Source organism: Orycteropus afer, unplaced genomic scaffold, assembly GCF_000298275.1.
Source record: "Orycteropus afer afer isolate SDZICR_OR568_19922 unplaced genomic scaffold, OryAfe1.0 scaffold00172, whole genome shotgun sequence".
Classification (NCBI taxonomy): Eukaryota; Metazoa; Chordata; class Mammalia; order Tubulidentata; family Orycteropodidae; genus Orycteropus; species Orycteropus afer.
In genome coordinates this window covers 6,471,026-6,477,845 of record NW_006921759.1, presented here as the reverse complement: position 1 = coordinate 6,477,845, position 6,820 = coordinate 6,471,026, and the positions used below count along the sequence as shown (strand labels likewise).

Below are 6,820 nucleotides of genomic sequence, written 5' to 3'. Positions count from 1 at the left end.
GTTCAAACCCACCAGCCACTCCTCGGAAGGAAGGTTGGGCATTCCTACTTGTGTAGTGATACTGCCTCGGAAACCCAAGGAGGGGTCGCTATGAGTCAGGGCTGACTCGATGGCAAACAACAACAACAACAACAACATGACAGGAGGGAGTGTACTGAGGGGATGAGGAGGAGTTGATGTAAGAGATGATGGAATGGCACAGCATTTTGGAAAAGCTGGACATTTGGGACATCTTTAACCTCTGCATCATAGGGTCCAGCCTTGTGCTGATCCTTCTAAAAGAAATTATTTGAGCAATGTCATAGCTTTCCAGTTACTAATATCTTTCAAGACATGATTTTATAGTATTTATAGTGTAATTATAATAATGCTCTTTTTAATAATATTTTTTAATATTCTCAAAATGTTTTCTCATTTTGAGAAATGAGATGCTTTCACACCTTTTAAACACAACGAGTTCTGTTCCAATGATTCCTTTAGATAATTTTTCCACATGAGCTTGATTTAGACCACCTATCAGCATCAAACTTCATACTTTATACTCAAAAGATGCCATGTTAATAAATGACTTAAACAGTTGTTACTATGGGACAACTTAAACAGTTGTTACTATGGGGAAAAATCCTAAAATTCCATGTTTAGTTTGATTCAGAACTAAAATAGGCAAGTAAACTGAGATGGATCTCGTGCTTGGTAAAGTAGAGGGTCAGCTAAAAAGGGCAAGACCAACAAGGTGGATTGATGCAATAGACTGAGGCAAAGATTGTGAGAAGGGTACAGGAGCAGTCAGTGTTTCATTCTGTTGTATGTAGGGTCATTATGAGTCAGAGACAACTTGAGGGCACCTAACAACAACAATAACAGTGTTAATAATACTAGCAACTATTTTTTAAATAACACCATTGAGTTGTAGCTGTGCCTTTATAATGATTTATTTTTAAACAGATTTCGTAAGGTACCTTTCTTTTTGCTTACCTTTTGGCATGCTATTTTATTCTGAGCATGTAAGATAAGACATTTGTTTTCTGATAGAATCCTTTCTTGCATTTTTACTGTAGAAAATATAAATGTCAACAAAGCTACAACAATTATGAAATGCAGCAGTGGAAAGGTTCCTGTGAACTTGATTATCTTGTTACTTCAGGTTCCACCTTGACCAAGTCTCTATTTTCAACACCTTCACCAGCACATTTATGAATAAGTTATAAGAAAATAGCATTTTATAGTTTACCAATTTCCTTCACAGTTCTCCACAACAGTTCCATGATACAAGTATGACAAGCATTATTCTTACGATCGGAGGTAGGGGAAAACAGAGTTCTGGTGGCCTAAGGCATTTAAACTGCTAACCAGAAGGCTGGAGGTTCAAACCCACCAGCCACTCATCAGAAGAAAGACTGTGCGATCTACTTCTGTAGAGATGCCGCCTTGGAAACCCAAAGAGAGGATGCTATGAAACAGAGTCGGCTTGACAGTAGTGAGTTTGGTTTGGTTTTGTTTACTTGCTTCGAGTTTACAAACTAAAAAGTGACGGAGTGAGAGCAATTTCTTAGTCATTCTCGCACCTAATTTCACTGAAAACCACCACAACGTTATTCTGGGTTAAAGCTTTTATATACTTAGAACTTGCACAATATAGAACCCTTTATTTATATTCTGCCCCACATTTGGTTGTTAGCATTTGCAAGTTTAAGTGTTTGTTGAATAAAGATCTAAAACCTAACTGTTTAGCTCTAGCAATTGCTCAGATAGATTGGTCAGGAGGAAATGAAAAATTTCTCTGAATGTTTCTCTTTGGAGATTCCGTTAAATATTCATACCCTTGACCAGAGAATGCCTTTAGATATTAAAGTTTTAAGAGGTATTACTGTCACAATCTTATTGTCTATTTTATTTAAAATGCTTAAAGTTCCAACCCTGAAGGTAGAATTACAATATTTTTCTTATCTTCTACTTAAGTACATTCTTATGAAAGCATTCCAGTAACATATCAACATATTGACAGATTCTAAAATTAAAACAAACAAACAAAAAACATAAAAAGGAGACAAATGACCACAGTGATTCTTAAGTGGCTTATAAAATATTGCCTTTTTAAGTTATTATTCCAAATTAAATATGGTGATGAGGCATTTGAATATATGCTTAGTCTCTTTGGGTGAAAAAGGGTGCTGATCCTAAGCCACTTGCCCAAAAACCCTTACCTTTTTTTTTTTTTTTTTCTTTTTATTGTGGTTTGAGTGAAAGTTTACAGAGCAAATTCATTTTCCATATAGGAGTTCATATACACTTTGTCTCATGGCATTGACTGCAATTTTCCACAAAGCAATATCTCTTTTCCGACTTCCTCCCTATGGTTAACTCTTCCATGTGTCCTTCCCTCTCATGCACTCCTGCCCAGGGAGCTGTCTCCCTGTGCATACACAGCCCTCTATTCTCTCATAATTGATTTCTCCAAGGACTGTATCTACCTAACATAAATGTTCAGCTCATTTGCCAATCTTTAGTTTGATTAGAAGCCACAAGAGTGGGTTCAATTCAAAATCTGAAAGGCGTCTAGGGGCCATAGTCCCAGGGGTATCACCAGACTCTATCAGACCAGTAAAAGTGGCCCCTTTTTTTGTTTTATGATTTTCAGTTTTGTACCACATTGTTCTCCCTCTCTATCCAGGATCTCCTACATAGATTCCCCTCCGAGTGGTTGACAGTGTTAGCCGAGCACCACCTAGTTCTCCTGGTCTCATGGTAATATAGGCTGAGGATCACATAATGTACCAGTACCTTAGATTAATTGTTTCCATGTGTCTTTGGTTTTCTTCATTCTTCTTTGCTCTGGACAAGGAGAGACCCATTGTTGCATCTAGATGACCGCTTGCCAGCTTTTAAGATCCCAGTCACGACTCACCAAAGTAGGAAGAGGAATAATATTTTTTGTGTAGTATATTATGCCAATTGAGCTTGATGTCTACGACCATGGCCCCAAGCCCACAGTTCCAACTATTCATTCTCTCTGGGTGTCTACAAGCTTGTGCCTTGTCAGCACTATATATATGGAAATTCTTACAGAATATACAAATGCACTTGTAGAAACATTGTCTTCCAACCCTATACATGGTCATGGGCACACTCCCACCTGTGTGGACATACCTAATTGTTCAGCCTGCCCATCCATCTATCCACCCCTACATCAACGTTTGCCATCACTGATAATGCAGTACTGTATGTGCAAACTGGTTCATCTTTGTTGTCTGTACCTCCCATGCACCTCTCTATGTCTTCCTTTTCCTCAATGCCACCATGTTGATCACTCACATTTGGTACATTGCCCTTCTTTTCACCCAAATCAATACTTGTCTCTACCTAGCTAGCAGTGTTCTCTCCACTCTCCTCCCACCCCTGGTAGCCAACAAAGAAAATTTCCTTCTATACAGAAACCTTTCCTTGAATTATTACAATAATGGACTAATATAATATTTGTCCTTCTGTAATTTACTCATTTCACTCAGCATAATGTCCTCCAAATTTGTCCATGTCATGCAGTGTTTTGAAGATTGCACATTATTCTTTAGGGTTGCATACTATTTCATTGTGTGAATATACCATGGTTTGGTTATCCAGTCTTCCGTTGATGGGCACCTAGGTTGTTTCCATCTTTTGGCTATTGTAAATAGTGTTGCAATAAACATGGGTGTGCATGTATCTGTTCTTGTCCTGGCTCTCACTTCCTTAGTATATATACCTAGTGATGGAATGGCTGGGTCAAATGTTCCAATTCCAACTTTTTAAGGAATCACCATACTGCTTTCCACAGTAGTTGTATCATTTTACAGTCCCACCAGCAGTATAGGAGAGTTTCAATCTCTCCACATCCTCGCCAGCATTTGTTATTTTCTGTCTCATTGAATTTTGCTACTAGTGCTGGGACAAGATGGTATCTCATTTTTGTTTTGATTTGCATGTCTCTAATGGCTAATGATTGTGAATATTTCTCTTCTGTTTCTTGGCCATCTGAATATCCTCTTTGGTGAAGTGTCTGTTTGTGTCTTCTGCCCATTTCTTCATTGGATTATTTGTCTTTTTGCTGTTGATGTATGGAGTGTTCTATAAATTTTAGTGATGTGTCCCTAGTCAGATATGCCATTGCAAAATATTTTTTTTCCCAATCTGTAGGCTCCCTTTTGACTTTTTTGGAGAAGTCTTTGGAAGCACATAAAAATTTCATTGTTAGAGGGTCCCATTCATCTAGTTTATCTTCTGTTGCTTGTGCATTTTGGGTTATATTTGATAGTCTGTTTATACTATATATCAGGGCCCCTAAATTTGCCCATATTTTTTCCTTGAGAAACTTTATAGTTTTAGGCTTCAAATTTGTGTCTTTTATCCATCTGGCGTTAGTTTTTGTGTATGGTGTGAGGTGCAGATATTGTTTCATTTTTCTGCAAATGGATCTCCAGTTTTCCCAGCACCATTTGTTAAGCAATCTGTTCCCCATTTAATCGATTTCAGTCCTTTGTCAAAGATCAGCTGACTATAATTCAATGGATCTATTTCTGGCTTCTCAATTCTATTCCATTGTTCTATGTGTCTGTCATTTTACCAACATCAGGTAGTTTTGACTACTGTGGCTGTATAGTAGGTATTGAGATCCAGAAGTGTGAGACCTCCTATTTTTTTGTTCTTCTTCAATGTTGTTGTTGTTGTTATGTGCCATCGAGTTGGACCCAACACATAGCGACCCCTCCTTGGGTTTCTGAGGCAGTATCACTATGGAGGTAGAGTGCCCAACCTTCCTTACGAGGAGTGGCTGGTGGGTTGGAACCGCCAGCCTTCTGATTAGCAGCCAAGTGCCTCAGGCACTATGCTACCAGAGCTCCCTCTTCTTCAATAGTACTTTCCTTATCTGAGGTCTCTTTCCTTTCCATAGAGAGTAAGTGATTGATTTTTCCACATTCTTAAAAAATGTTGATGGGATCTGGATTGGGATTGCATGGAATGTATAGATTGCTTTGGGTAGAATTGACATTTTCACAATATTCAATCTTCCTATCCATGAGGAAGGAGCTCTGGTAGCATAGTGCCTAAGGCACTTGACTGCTAACCATAAGGCTGGCGGTTCAAACCCACCAGCCACTCCTTGGAGGGAAGGTTGGGCAATCTTACTTCTGTAGTGATACTGCCTTGGAAACCCAAGGAGGGGTCGCTATGATTCGGGGCCAACTCGACGGCAAACAACAACAACAACAACAACATCCATGAGGATGGTGTGTTCTTCCCTTTATGTAGATCTCTAGGGTTTCTTGAAATAGTCTTTTGTACTTTTCTTTGTACAGGTCTTTTGTGTCCCTGGTAAAATTTATCCCCAAGTATTTTAATTTTTTGGTAAGTATTTAAATGGTATTGATTTCCTTATTTCTTTTTCAGCAATTTCTTTGCTGGTGTAGAGGAATCCAACTGATTTTTGGATGTTGATCTTGTAACCTGCCACTACGTTAAATCTCTCAATAAGGTCTAGTAGTGTTTTTGCTGAGTCTCTTGGGTTTTCTAGATATAGGGTCATATTATTAGCAAGTAGGGATAGTTTGACTTCTTCCTTACCAATTTGGATGCCTGTGATTTCCCTTTCTTGCCTTATTGACCTGGCTAGGATTTCCCATACAATGTTGAATAGAAGTGGTGATAGAGGGCATCCTTGTCTGATTTCTGTTCACAAGGGGAATGGTTTCAGTTGCTCTCCATTGAGGATAATGTTGAATGTTGGTTTTGCATATATGCTTTTATTATGTTGTGAATATGTGTTCTATAACTATTTTGCTGAGAGTTTTGATCAGGAATTGGTGTTGGATTTTATCAAATGCCTTTTCTGCATCAATTGATATGATCATGTGGCTCTTTTCCTTTATTTTATTTATGTGGTGGATGACATTGATTGGTTTTCTAATGTTGAACCATCATTGCATACCTTGTATAAACAGCAGTTGGTAGTAATGAATTATTTTCTTCACATGTTGTTGGAGTCTATTGGCTAGAATTTTGTTGAAGTTTTTTGGATATATATTTATGAGAGATACTGGTCTGCAATTTTCCTTTTGAGTGCTTTCTTTGACTGGTTTTGGTATCAAGGTTATGCTTCATAAAATGAATTAGGAAGGATTCCATCCTTTTCTATATTCTGGTATAATTTGAGTAGAATTGGTGTCTGTTCTTCTCTGAATGTTTGGTAGAATTCTCCAGTGAATCCATCTGGACCAGGACTTTTTTCTATTGGCAATTTTTAAATGACTTGTTCAATATCTTCTTCTGTTATGGTCTGTTCCACTTTTCTGCCTCAGTCTGTGTTAGTTTAAGTAAGTACTGTGTTTCTAGAAATGTGTCCATTTCTTCCAGATTTTCAAATTTTTGGAGTACAGTTCTTCATAGTATCCTGATATTATTTTTTCCATTTTAATTGGTTCTGTTGTGATGTCAACCAGTTTGTTTCTTATTCATGTGATTTGTATTCTCTCCCTCTTTTCCTTTGTTAAATTTGTCAGTGGTTTGTCAATTTTATTAATATTTTCAAAAAATCATCTTCTAATCTTGTTGATTTTTTCTATTGTCTTTCTATTTTCTGTTTCATTTATTTCTGCTTGAATCTTTATTATTTTTTTTTTTTTCTGGTAACTGCTTTTCTTACTGTTCTTTTTCTAAGTGTTGGAGATGTTGATTTAAAGTGTTGATTTTGGCTCTTCTTTTTTGATGTGTGCATTTATTGCTATAAATTGGCCTCTGATCACTGCTTTTGGTGTGTCCCAAAGATTTTGGTATGTTGTGTTTTCATTCT

The 6,820-nt window shown here is 37.4% G+C and overlaps 1 protein-coding gene across 1 annotated transcript in view; it reads left to right on the top strand.

Moving 5' to 3' along the window:
• Positions 1-6,820, top strand: part of CFAP299 (cilia and flagella associated protein 299) — a 268,345-nt gene that overhangs the window by 15,703 nt on the left and 245,822 nt on the right. The window lies entirely within an intron of this gene.